Genomic DNA, 15118 nt, shown 5'->3' on the forward strand with positions numbered 1-15118 from the left:
TATGGCCTACTTGTTTTCCATTCTAAACCTTAGGAGCAAATTTTTTCCTTTTGCCTTTTTACAACTATATATCCTAAAAATTAATAAATATAAATTATTTATTATTACATGTGTCAATTACATGTATTTTAAGAATTTTACCGTGGCTGAACTAATTCAACAATGAATCAAAGCTCACTTAGATTCGTTTCTTTTCAAATCGAGAATGTGGGTTAACCGTTCTAATTTGGACAAAAATTATATGCACCTGCAAACTATTAAATTAGTTAAATCATGAAAAGAGATTGATTTCATAATTTTATTATAATTTTTTTAAAAATTACAAAAATAATATACATGGTATGATTTTATTTTTTATTAGTATAAAGAATCTTATATATTAAATATTAAATCAGTTGAATGGATGAAAATAATATTTTAATTTTTAAATTAGTATAAAAAATTAAAAAAATAAATATTTTATAGTGAATTCATTAGGAGTTAGTTTCACAATTTATAATATTTAACACATTTGACTTTTACACACGAATTAAAAAAATAATTAATATATTTTAATTTATGTAATATTTTATAATTAATTTTATTTTTAAATTTGTTGACATTTTTGATTAATTTTTTTATCTAAACTCTCACATTCTTTCAATAAATTAACAGACTATAATTTTATTTAAATAAATAACAATAAATACTCTATTAATATTATTAAATAATAAATATTATAGATAATTTTTTTCCAAATGCTTGTTTATATTATGAAATTATATTAAATATAGTATTTACAATTCTATTCCCATGAGATATTTTTTAGAAAAGTCGAATGACTTTTAGAAGCATAAGTGAAAAAGAAAGTCTTCGCCATGTAAGAAGCAGAACACGTGAGAGGGCACAATGTTCAAGATCACATCATATGAAAACTAAAAAGCTAGTAGTCTTAAATTTGTATATCTAAATTTCTCATCTGTCATTTTCAACGGCTGTGATTTATTTCTCTTTTTATTTTATTTCCTTTCCCTATCTGTGTGGCTGAGATGGTGGTCCCTCAATTTATTTTACATTTATTCTATTATCCTCTAATCTCAAGTTGCATAGATGGAAATGGAACTTTTTAATTTATCATCTTTTGATGCTATATAATGTATTTTCCAAGTAAATCTGGAAATTAGGTAATCTTCAAAAAGGCTAATGTCTACAAAACTGTAATTAGTCAAACTATAGACTGACATTTGAATATTATTTGCATTTGGGATTTTGAGGTAACCTAGGTTTACGTGTATACTATATTAAAGAATTGGATCAATGTCAAGAAAATTTGTGTAAAAACTCCGTCCCGTTTAAGAAGAGACAAATGAGTTTTACACAAATATTAATAAAATAAGATAATATTTTATTTTATCATGTCTACCCCTATTAATTAGTATGGTTTTTTCTAATAATATAATATATGTATTGTAAATTGAGTTGCATTTAATGCATATTGAAATAACTAAAGAGATAAAAATGAAAATTCAATATAAATTGGCACAGAAAACACGATATGACCTTTTTAGATGGGACAAATAAAAATGGGATATGTCTCTTTTTAAACGGGACGGAAGGAGTATATATTATATAATAAATATTCCCCTCAATTTGATATGGGACATTATTGAACCATCAAGGGCGTGTGTTTGTGTCCGTAAAATATAAGTATATTGTAACTTAGGCTCTCTCAAAATTAAAATCCTGCTCTGTCAATTTACAGTTTCACCCAAATTCGAAGGCGGTTCAAAACCGGTTCTAAACCTGCCAATTTGATGGTTTTTATTCCGGGTTGATTTAAAAAAAATTAATAAAACAAGTGTATGTGTATATTCCTCAAAAAAAAAGAATACACCTTAACAAGTTTAAAATTGGCTCCTAGCTGTGTTTTATTCTTTGTCCTGTAATTGGAAAAATTGAGCTGTTTTTCTTGTAATAATTTAAAAAAATTCGAAAGACATTTTGTTTTTATTTTAAAAGAAAAGATATTTTGTTATAAAGGGTAAAAGTTGACGGATGTAAAGGTTAGCAAAATCCAAAAGAAAATGAGTAGAGTTTTTATTAAATGTTAGGCTGACACATAAATAAGTATGAAAGGGATGCATGACTGCCTAATATTAATGACTCCACTTTTGTCTTACAAGCATTTTATTTTACAGTTCCATTTTACTGCGCGGTTACTTATAAATACAGGCATGTTCATATTTACCTGTAAACAAAGAAGAAGAATCTTTTTCAGATTACAAACCAGGAGAGGGAAGTTACTAGAGACGGAGTTTGAAGTGCCCCACCACCCTTTAGAGTATAGAAAAATTTATATATTTGGGAAATATAATTGATATTTTTCGAATATTAATTTGAATTCAAATTCTAGAACTAGTGTAACTTAACTTGAGCTCGGTTCAACTCATGTAAGAATTATTGGTAAATTTTTTATTAGTTTTAAATTTTAATTTATTCTAATATGTGTTGGAGTATTATTATTGATTTTTGTGCAAAAAAAAAAAGAAGTCTAATCATATTAAAATTTGGTGTTTTTATTCCTTTAACTTCTTTTAAACTCTATAAATAGACAAATTATGACTTGTAGAATTTAAATGTGTAAGACTGATTAGTACGACCAAAGTATTATTCGAGTTTATTGCTGAATTTGGGCATTGGAGAAATAAGCCGTTTTTTTGTAATCTTCATTTATTAGTGAATAAAACTCGTCCTTCCACTCGTGGATTAGTCGTTTACGAACTACGTAAATCTTGTTTTTCTTTTAGTTCGGTTCTATATTTTATCATAAGCTTGATTTCCTAATTATTTTTTACTATTCCACTGCGACTAATCTTACAACAAGCGGTATCAGAGCGACAATTCAGAATTGAGATTTATTTGAATTTTTTATATGGTTATAGAGAAATTCGAAATTGAGAAGTTTGATGGATTTAAGAGTTTTGTCTTATAAAAAATCAAGATACGTGATAATTTGACACAAGCTGAATTACGAAAAGCGTTATTGGAGAAGGAGAAGCTGTTGGAGAAGAAGATTGAAGACGAGATTGAAGATTTGAATGAGAGAGCTCTATCTACCATCCGGCTATGTTTATATTATGATATTTTGTGTGAAGTTCTACGCGAAAAATCGGCTTTGAATTTGACACAGTTAAATTAATTGAAAAAATTAAATTACATTACAACAAAATCGTCATATTGATATATAATTATAAATTTTAAAATTTTTAGATAAATTTGCAAAAGTCAAGCAGATTTTGTTTCATAGCATTATTAGACTTTTACTATAATATTCATTTTGTTATAGATTAATCTAATCCGTCTTGATAGTAATTTAAATTTTAAAAAACAAATCATTAGATAATATTTCAACAATATTTAGGGGTAATGTTATAAAAATTTATAAACTACACATGTATTTTCAATTTAATCATGAAATTTAAAACGTCGCAACTGTAAGCATGAAGTTTCATTTATTCTCAATACGATACAAGAGGTCAAAATATGATGATATGATGTCCACCGTAACAAAATTAATACCAACTGATGAGTGTCACGGTAGCATATGCATCGAATTGAAAAAAAAAACTTTTTATATATTGATGTTTTAAAATTCATAATTAAATTAAAAAAATATGTATAATTTATGAATTTATTTAACATAACTTTTAATATTCATAAAAACTAAAATCCAAAGACTTGAAATTAAAGTTTTGAGGGTTAGGGGATACTATACAAAACATGGAAAGCAATGAAACAATGAGAAACTTATACTTAGTTGGATTCTATTCTAATAATATGAATAGAAACATAGTGCAAAAATGCAATCAAACACTTGCATACTTTTAAGCATAAATATCCAATTATTACCAAATTATTGAAATCTCTCTTTTTCTCATATTTTGGTTTTTTGTGTGTATCATTTTTGAGAAAACAAGAAAGTGATATCACTGCTCTTGACATTGTTTTTAGGTGTTGTACTCTGAAGAGGGAAGCATTGCCTAGACAAGGCATGGCCATTTCAATGACTGATTTGAAATGTATATGGGTCACCCAATATATAATTTTTTCAAATTAATTGTCATTTCGGTTCATAAATTTATATTAAAAAAATTTAGTTTGATCAATTAAAGTAAGTAGACTCATTTCTTTTAAATTGGATCAAAGAAATACAAATTGAGATGAATTATTAAAAAAATTGAATCTATTCGGTCTAAAATTATGATTTTTGGGTCTATTATATTAGAGATAATGATAATTATTGTTGGAGTTTCATCTAACATCTTGAATTTCTCGATAGATAGTTATAGTTATTTGACATACTTGAACTTGACGAATGAATTTGGACGTAATTGATCATGTTATGCAATATTATGAATAGAAATGACTCTTTTCTTTATAATTTTTTGTTTAATGTCTTTAATTAAATTTACATAAATCACTTGAAATTTTGATATTGAAAAGATGGATCGGGAGATGAAGATATTGGAATTTGTTTAGGTTAAAATATATAAACTAATTAATGTTAATAGGAAAAAGACAGAAAAGAGTCGACCGCTACCAAAAACATTCGAGCTTTGGAACCCAACAAATGCATAACTATCAAACTTAATACAGGAAAGTGAATACGACCTATAACTATAGGTCAAATTTATTTCAAATTTTGTGTGTTTATATTTTATTCTATAATTTACAAGCTACATCTAGCATGCATCGCATCAATCTGTTATAGATTATATATTGTTTTTTTTTTTAATTTGTAGCCGATACTTCCAGTGGGGGACATTTTTTTCGTGATCGCAAACTATATACATTTAATTGTCGTTCTAACGTGTCAACTCGATCTGAATTAATCATAAATTTGCAAATTTATGGATAGAAATGTGCAAAAACCAACCCAATCGATGAATTTGATTAACATTCGATTTGACAGTATAATTATTTTAGATTTTTTTGGCTTTATTCGGTTTTGAAATTAAAATATTTTAGCTAAGTTCTGATACAAAGTGTACCAATTAATTGGTTTAGTTTATTTTTTTTATCTTTAAAATTTAGTTTGATTTGATTTATTTAAATTAAAGTTTTGAATTAGTTTCGACTGGTTTGAATGGAATGAACACCATATATATGAGTGTTTGAACAATCATCCCTAAAGCCAATTCAAGCTTCCATGTCATGGCTGAAGTACAAAATTTTGATGCAATATCAAGAGATATGTAGGATCTTGGTACAATATCAAGATATATCTATACTATATATCTATATCTATCTATACTATATATAAAAGCACGGATGGGGGGCAATCAAATTTACTGAATAATCATTTTCAGTTTACTACTAAATAAAAGTTGTATAGTCATTAACTAATTAGTTATTTAATTAATGACTATTGTAATTAAAGTTATAATTAGAATAGGTAGCTAAATTATCTCCAATTTAATTTTTAATATGTAAAAAATAACTAAATTATCTTCAAAGTAGCAGGAATACATATCTTTTAATTTGATTAAATTACAAAATTAAAATATTGTATTTGATCAATATATTATTATTTAAATTTCTATCTTATTATTTTTAAAGATATTATTAATAAAATTAAGTTAAAATTATAATTATGGTTATTATAAAACCAAAAGAAGAATAAATTCAATATGGAAAAAAATTTAATAACCGAATATATTATATTTACTTTTACAAATCTTAACTAATTTAATATTAATTATAAATAAAAATTGATATAATTATAAAAAATTTACTAATATGTTCATTAAGGAGTTACGTTACGAGCCACGTGCATAGCACGTAATGCGAAACTAGTATATATATATATATATAAGTACATACAGTAATGAAATCAGAAAATAAAGTGATAAAAATGAAAGAGGACTAAAAAATGATAATTAAATAATTAAAAATTATCGGTAATTGACGATAGTCCAAAGACAACCGCCCACCCTTAATCCTTAAATTTGCTCCTAGCGTGTATTAAAGTATTATTAGCTAATAACTATTGAATTTTATTTTTTTATTTTTTTGGTGAATGTACGTACCTCTTAATTTAGATCAGCTGCTCTAGTTAATTCAGATTGAATTGAATAGAATTCATTATGATAATAAGGTTCTCTTATACTCCGGTTTCATATTTAAAACTCAATCTAAAACCTTTAGTTAAGGGACAAAAAGCTCTTACCGCTTTATCTGATTAACCTTATCATTTTAGATTGATCGAGTTTAACATTTAATCCGTCCAATTTATTTTTAATCCTCCAGTAGATTTGACAATGGGTATAGAGTAGTAAAGCCAATGATCCCAATCCAATAAACTAAAGCATTAATTAGTTGCAAACTCTAAGAACCTCTCAAAATAAAAGTTGGAAACATATTGCAAAGTTTACGCATGGATTAACATGCAATGCTATAGGTTGTCGTTCACAAGGCAACTTGATCTATAAAAGAGATGGATTTTTGTGGTTTGGTCACTAATGGAAGCTCATTGATGCCTTACAAGTTTGCAACTTTACTACTCGAGGCTCGTGGCCAAGCCATACCCACATTACCCTATAATCCATACCATACCATATTATTTATTTATAATATATATAAATTATTATTTTACACCAAGAGATTCCATAACAGGGAATATCCCAATAACAAATTACACCAAAATCTTGCCAAATAGCTAGCCATCCTAATAACACATGCACAAGCTGCGTCTCCTTATTAATATCTCAGTACTCTTTATCTCATCTATATATATAATTTATGCATTTATCTATCTATTTTTCATGACCTAATTGAGATGACATGTGATTGAATTCCACATTAGATGATTAAATGGAGATCAACTCACATATGAGTATCGATACATGGTTAATACCTAACCTAAAAATTAGATTATGTATAAAAAAATGAACTAAATTAAATCCAATATAGCCGACAAATTTGAATTGATTCAATTTTGTTTGACATTATAGAAAATTAATTTTTTAGTTTTAATTTAGAGTTAAAAAGTAAGTTTTGGTATTAATCCAAACAAAAAAAGTAAATCAACGACTAGTTAGTTCAATAAGGTATCACAGATTATAGCCTCAGTTTCAGCTTTGGATATCAGCAACTCATGTTCACTTCATCTGAAAGCTATCTGCAGCATTGGAGATTTCTGGATCACATGGATTGATGACTTGGCACATAGGATTCCTCAGAATGGTATCTCCAGCTGGCTCCAGCTGTCAAGTTACAGCTGTCAAAGATTAGTTAGCATGAATAGTGTGTTAGTTAGTTTTCTGTTTTGCTAAAAGAAGTAACTGCTTCTCCTTATAGTATAAAAGGAGCTTAGCTTGTTATCTTCTCTTGTAATCTTGATTTTTCATTAATAAAGAAAGTCACGTTTCATTTCATGGTATCAGAGCTTTGAACTCTGTTTTTCCTCTCAATTTTCTCATCTTTTCTTAGCAAACAAACAAGTTGCAGACTGTGTTTTACTTCTATTTTCTGAGAATTTCATCTCTTTCTTGATAAAATCCTTGTTGATTCGTATTGATTGAGCAAAGTTATGGCGATTAGACAAGAAGAAGCTTTATCCAGTCCTTATTTCTTGCATCCAGGTGAGAATCCCTCTTTGGTGCTTGTTTCTACTTTGTTAAATGGTGGAAATTACCATAAATGGTGCAGATTGATGAGAATGTCACTGATTTCAAAGAATAAGTTCAAATTTGTTGATGGATCAATACAAATCCCTTCACCTGATGATGTTAGTTTTGAAATGTGGGAGAGATGTAACACTATGGTTATGTCATGGCTTTATAGAGCTGTTTCTCCTACAATAGCAGAAAGTGTTTCATGTCTAGATATTGCTCTTGAAATCTGGAATGATTTGAGAGACAGATTCTCTCAAGGAGACAGTTACAGGATTGGTGATTTACAAGAAGAAATTTTCAGTTTTCAGCAAGGTAATCTTTCAATTACTGAATATTACACTCATTTAAGGACTTTGTGGGATGAGTTGAAGAGCTTGAGGCCTTTACCTATCTGTACTTGTATTCCCAAGTGTTCTTGTGGAATCATAAGTAATTTGAAGACTAATTTGTCTAATGATCAAGTAATCAGGTTCTTAAAAGGTCTAAATGACACTTTTTCTCAAGTAAGATCACAGATTTTGATGAATGAACCTTTGCCTCCTATCAATAGAGTTTTTTCTCTAGTTATTCAGCATGAGAGACAAGGAATAGCTCTTAAGCAATCTTCTGAGATAAATGCCTTCACAGCAAAAGGCATGATTCAACCTCAATTTGAATCTGACTCCAGTCCATTTGATGATGATCAAGGCTCAGTTTATGAGTCAAATGTTAACTATGTTAGAGGAAGAGGAGCTCCCTTTTTCAGAGGAAATTATAAGAAACCTGGATATACAAGCTATCAGCAATCTGGAAATGGATATCAGCAGAATAAATTCAAGTTGTGCACACACTGTGGCCTCTCTGGTCATACAGTAGACATTTGCTATAGGAAACATGGATTTCCACCAGGTTATCAATCAAAGTATAAGGGAGAAGGATCCAATTCACATCAAGTGAATTGTGCTGAAGCAAGAACACATGAGTCAAACAATGAAGCTAACAATTATAGAAACTATTCTATGCAGGGCAATTCAGCTTTTATTGATAATAATGCAGGATCTTCTGCAGGTGATACTTGTTACAACTTCACAGCTGAACAATATCAGAAGATTATGGCTTTGATCCAGCCACAAAACTCATCAATGAGTTGCACAGACAATTCACATGTGAATTCTCTGATTTCCAATTTCAGGCCTCAATCAGAGAAACAAGGTATTGTTTGTTCTTGCCAAAACAATACAAAAACTTATAGGAATATATGGATCTTAGATACTGGAGCCACAGATCACATATTATGCAATTTTGATTACTTTACTGAATCTAAAGCAGTAAGTAATGTCAATGTAAGATTGCCAAATGGAGCACTTATACCAGTGACACACATAGGAACTGTGAAAATTAGCAATGATTTGATACTTGATCATGTGCTATATGTGCCTTCTTTCAGCTTCAATCTTATATCAGCCAGTAAGATGACTGATAACAAAAACATTTGCCTTATTATCCATCATGAATCTTGTTTCATTCAGGAGTTACAATCCTGGAAGAGGATTGGATTAGCTAAGAAAAGTGAGGGCTTATATCAACTTCTTCAGAAGGAGAAAATTGCAAGACTTCCTGCTGAAACAATCAGAATAAACACAGTTGCTGCTACTGTTTCTGACAATGTATGGCATTACAGACTTGGTCACTTATCTTCCAAGGTCATGAAATGTATGCAGAGAATTGATCCATCTATAGTAGATTCAATAACAGGAGCATGTGATGTTTGTCATTTTGCTAAACAAAGGAAATTAGCCTTCCCTGTAAGTACTTCCATTTCTAAATCTATCTTTGATTTGGTGCATGTAGATATTTGGGGACCAGTTTCAACAGTCTCTATTAATGGATTTCAGTACTTTCTTACAATTGTTGATGATCATTCTCGTTATACCTGGATTTTCTTGATGAAACACAAGTCAGAAGCTAAAGCTTTACTATCTAATTTTGTTAACTATGCCAAAACACAGTTCTCAAAACAGATAAAAGCCATAAGAACTGATAATGGATTAGAATTCATGAACAATGCCTTTTATTCATCACAAGGCATTGAACATCAGACTACTTGTGTATATACTCCACAACAGAATGGTATAGTGGAGAGAAAGCATCAGCATATTTTAAACATAGCAAGGGCTCTGAAATTTCAAGCTTCTATAGACATCAAATTTTGGAGTTTTTGTGTTCAACATGCTGCTTATCTCATAAATAGGACACCATCTCCAGTCATTCACAATAAGACACCATTTGAGCTGCTATATGATAAAATGCCTACTCTAAGTCATTTGAGAGTATTTGGAAGCTTATGTTATGCTAGCACAGTAGCAGCTCACAGATCAAAATTTGATGTCAGGGCATTGAAATGCATATTCCTTGGATTTCCAAAATCCACTAAGGGATATATATTGTATTGTCTCAGTTCTCATGAAATTCTCATATCCAGGAATGTGGTCTTTTATGAGCATATCTTTCCTTTCAATTCCACTATTACTCAAACCACTTCTTCTTCTTGTCCTGATCTGGATTATGATCTGTATCTTCCACACATTCAAAATCATTTGCCACAGAGTCCAGAAATTACTTCCTCCTCTCCTCCTTCTTCCCCATGGAGATCTACCCCTGTTACTTTACCATCCAATACCACAGACCCTTTGTTTCAAGCCAATGATTTTCCTGTCCTCAGGAAATCTACCAGAACTACACACATACCCTCTCATCTAAAAGACTACACATATACCCTTCCTTCTTCTTTTCAAAAACCTCTCACCAGTCCACATATCATCTCCAATGTTCTTTCCTATGAACATCTATCTCCAGCTCATAAAAGATTCACTCTGAGCATTACAGCAAATGATGAACCAAAAACATACAACCAGGCTATCAAGCATGACTGCTGGAAGGAGGCTATGCAGTCTGAATTACAGGCATTGGACAGAAATGCTACCTGGATTGTTACTGATTTACCACCAGGTAAGCAACCTATAGGTTGCAAATGGGTGTATAAGACAAAGTTTAAATCAGATGGCACCATAGAAAGACACAAAGCCAGGCTTGTTGCCAAAGGCTATAATCAGACAGAGGGACTGGATTACTTAGATACATTTTCTCCAGTAGTCAAAATGACAACTGTGAGAACAATTCTGGCTCTAGCAGCAGTACATAACTGGCATTTACAGCAACTTGACATAAACAATGCATTTCTCCATGGAGATTTGCAAGAAGAGGTTTATATGACACTTCCACCTGGTTTCTCATCTGCTAAGTCTAATCAAGTTTGTAAGCTACAAAAATCTCTCTATGGACTCAAGCAGGCAAGTAGACAATGGAATGCCAAACTCTCAGCAGCTCTTCTTGCTCAGGGGTTCAGAATATCAACTGCAGATCCATCTTTGTTTATCAAAGGATCAGGTACATGCTTTACTGCATTATTGGTGTATGTTGATGATCTAATAATTGCTGGAAATGACTCAACAACCATAGACAGTGTTAAATCCTTTTTACATGCTGCTTTTAGTATTAAGGATTTAGGTAATCTCAAATACTTTCTTGGTTTAGAGGTAGCCAGATCACATAAAGGTATCACATTATGTCAGAGAAAGTATGCCTTGGATTTGTTGAGTGATATGGGTTTTACACATGCTAAGCCTGTTCCAACACCAATGGTTAATTCAAAAAGATTACATAAGGCTGATGGTACTTTATTACAAGATAACACTGAGTACAGACAGTTGATTGGCAAGTTACTATACTTATGTGTTACAAGGCCAGACTTATCATTTGCAGTCCAGCAATTATCTCAATTCCTGGATTGTCCTACAACTACTCATCTTGCTGCTGCTCACAGAGTTCTGAGATACTTGAAATCTGCTCCTGCTACAGGGTTGTTCTTTTCTGCTTCTTCTGATCTGCTTCTCAAGGCTTTTTCTGACTCAGACTGGGCAGCCTGCCTTGATACTAGAAGATCAGTTTCTGGTTACTGTGTCTTCTTAGGCTCATCTCTTATCTCCTGGAAATCAAAGAAACAAAGTACTGTTTCTAGGAGCAGTTCTGAGGCTGAGTATAGAGCACTGGCTGTTTTAACATGTGAACTGCAGTGGCTCAAGTATTTACTGAATGATCTGTCTATTCCTCAAACTGGTCCAGCTCAGTTGTTTTGTGACAACCAATCTGCTATTCAGTTAGCACACAATCCAGTTTATCATGAACGTTCAAAGCACATTGACATTGATTGTCATTTAATCAGAGAGAAGTTAGTTCAAAAGATTATCCATTTACTGCCTGTTCATACAACCAATCAGTTAGCAGATTGCTTAACTAAGCCTCTTCCTCCAGCATCTTTTGCATATTCAATCTCCAAGCTGGGCATATTGGATATCTATGCTCCAGCTTGAGGGGGGGTATCACAGATTATAGCCTCAGTTTCAGCTTTGGATATCAGCAGCTCATGTTCACTTCATCTGAAAGCTATCTGCAGCATTGGAGATTTCTGGATCACATGGATTGATGACTTGGCACATAGGATTCCTCAGAATGGTATCTCCAGCTGGCTCCAGCTGTCAAGTTACAGCTGTCAAAGATTAGTTAGCATGAATAGTGTGTTAGTTAGTTTTCTGTTTTGCTAAAAGAAGTAACTGCTTCTCCTTATAGTATAAAAGGAGCTTAGCTTGTTATCTTCTCTTGTAATCTTGATTTTTCATTAATAAAGAAAGTCACGTTTCATTTCATAAGGTTGATTCAAATTTTAGTTCAATTTGAAATGAATGCTTCTTTTACATGAAATGGTAAAATTAATTTAAAATATTAGGCAGCGTTCTTCAGATAAAGAATGCTAAATGCCTTGGCAAATATTCCAAATTTAAATAATGCAAATATTTTCAGAATTAATTGATTGAAATATTTAAAGAGTGTCGCTTTTAAAATTCATTTCCAATCTTTACAAAATCAATTCATTGTTTGACGTAAATTTGAGAATTCTAAATATATCCAAATTTCAAATATAAATAAGCAATAATTGTTTCTAGCGAATGATGGGTTGAGACTGTGAGAGTCCGAGGGTAATTGATCCTGAAGATACCCAAACTGTCGCTTTATTATATTTTAATCACGATTTTTAATTTGTTCATTTTAATTGCTAAATTTTTATTTTTCCGGCCAAAACAATGACGTTGCAGCCATTTTTTGACACGTGACAAGTGTTTTTTATTTGTATTTTTCTTAGTCACTTATGTATAATTTTAGTTCATAAAGGGATTTTTCGTTATAATTATGCATATATGTCAAATTTTTAGATAAAAATAAAATAAATACAATTGTCCTGTGCATTTTTTTACTAAAAACATATCGTTGAAACTGCATTAAAATTTAATAGTTTAACAAAAGAAAAAGGTTGATTAATTTGGACAGTGAGTGATGTAAATATCATTAAGAGGTTGTGAATTTTATTGGTCGAAGTTAAAAGAAAAAAATTAAGAAAAAGGCAAGCGAAACAACATGTCTCATTGTGTACTATAGATCCCCATAGATTTTAACTAAACACCCCAAGATTTCAATCATCTTTTCAAGACATTGCAAAATTCTGTCCCCTTCAAACAATTTCATTAATTTAATGAACTTTTTTTTTATCTAAATCAGAGTGTATTACGTACTATCCGACAATTGAATAACAAATAATATTTGAAAGTTTAATTAAACTAACAATATTCTCAAACTAAAATAAAAGTATACTAAAATTATATCAATTTTATACCAATAATCAACTACTGTATAATAAAATTAAACCAACTGTACAATTTTTTGAATATAAATCGAAAATATATTAAAAACACATAGAAAGTAAACCGAATCTAAATCAAAAGTATATTTTACTTTCTACTACGTGGTACACCCCAAAGTGAAGCGAGGAATTATTATAAAAAAATAAAACTTTATATGTAGTTTATTTTTTATTAAAAATGTAAATTTTGTAACTTAAAAAATAAATTGTCTAGCGTTGTTTTTAAAATTATACTTTATAAAATAACATTGATAAATGTCTTTAAAATTTTAATATTCTACATATATCAGAAATAAATAAATGTTAATTTTTCAAATGTTAGGATATCATATTAATAAAATAAAATAAGGCATTTTTGAAACATATAATATTGAGATTTTTAGACAAATACCTATTAAACACACAAATATTCTCAAGAGCACCTGTTGACTAAAGTTAATTAAAATTTACTGTTTGACTAATATTTGTTATAAAAAATAAACTTTATATTTTGAAAAATACGATTTCTGCAAAAGGTAATAGACCTCTTCCAAAATCACAAAACCAATATTAGAGATTCATTCAACCGATTTTAACAACGATTCTTTTCAAATTAAATTAATTAGAGCCTGGGTTTTGTAAATCAGTAATGAATATGGCGATGTGGTAAGGTCTGTAAACAAAATTATGGGTTTGGATGGTGATGTGGAATGGCAGAAAGAATTTGTGCAGAAGAATTTCTATTTCAAATTTGTATTAACTAACTGATTTTTGTTGTTAAAATTTTTTGGGATTTGAAAGCTTGGGTCTTGTTATAATGGGGTTGAAGAAACCCCTATGGTTTAAGTTTACAGAGTGTACTCAAGAACGCTGTCAACTTTTTGCTTGTAAGAAGATTGAGGAGGACGACGTCGTCTTGCTTCGACATGAAATCGTGTTGGGCAATCTTTATTAGCAGATTCACCCCTCACAAAATCAGCCACCCTGTCGAAAGGGATAAGGGCAAGTCTATCTATATTGTCACGCCAACCTTCAATCTTGGACGAGACGAGATCGCTTGCTGAAAATTCCAGAGATGGAGGACTCTGTACTAGGAGAGATAATATCACGTTCTATCTCATCATCTTACCAACTTTGAGTAACCTATTATCAAATTGAAATTGAAATGTTTAGAACTGGTACAATTTACTATATATTTACTAACAATTTACTAAATCCAGAAAAGGGTAGCCTCATTTCTATTGTCTTTATTTACGTTGTCTGCTTTTTATATTACTGCCATGTTGTTTGGAATATGAGAGAATCATAAAGTTGAGTAGTGGACCCAAAGTATTGTGGATTACAACGAATGTTAGAAGTTAGAAAAGCTCAAAACTCGGGTTTCATTCATCTCTGGCTGCAACTTGGAACATATTATTTTGCTCCTCCTTATTATAAATATCATAATCTCCATTACATTTCTCTTCACTCCTCACCATTTCATACAACTACACGTTATCATGGACTCTAGGCATAAGTGTGCGGCTTTCTTAGGCAATTCAACAAAATGAAGCATTTAGTGGAACACATGAGAACTCATATAAAAAAGTAGCCTCATTTTTGTTGTCCTTTTGTTGCATTAAATCAACTTTGAGTAACTTGTTATTAAACCTATAGCAATATTAAAAAATATAAAATAAATCTTATTGGTTAA

This window comes from Mercurialis annua, linkage group LG1-X (assembly GCF_937616625.2).
Source record: "Mercurialis annua linkage group LG1-X, ddMerAnnu1.2, whole genome shotgun sequence".
Classification (NCBI taxonomy): domain Eukaryota; kingdom Viridiplantae; phylum Streptophyta; class Magnoliopsida; order Malpighiales; family Euphorbiaceae; genus Mercurialis; species Mercurialis annua.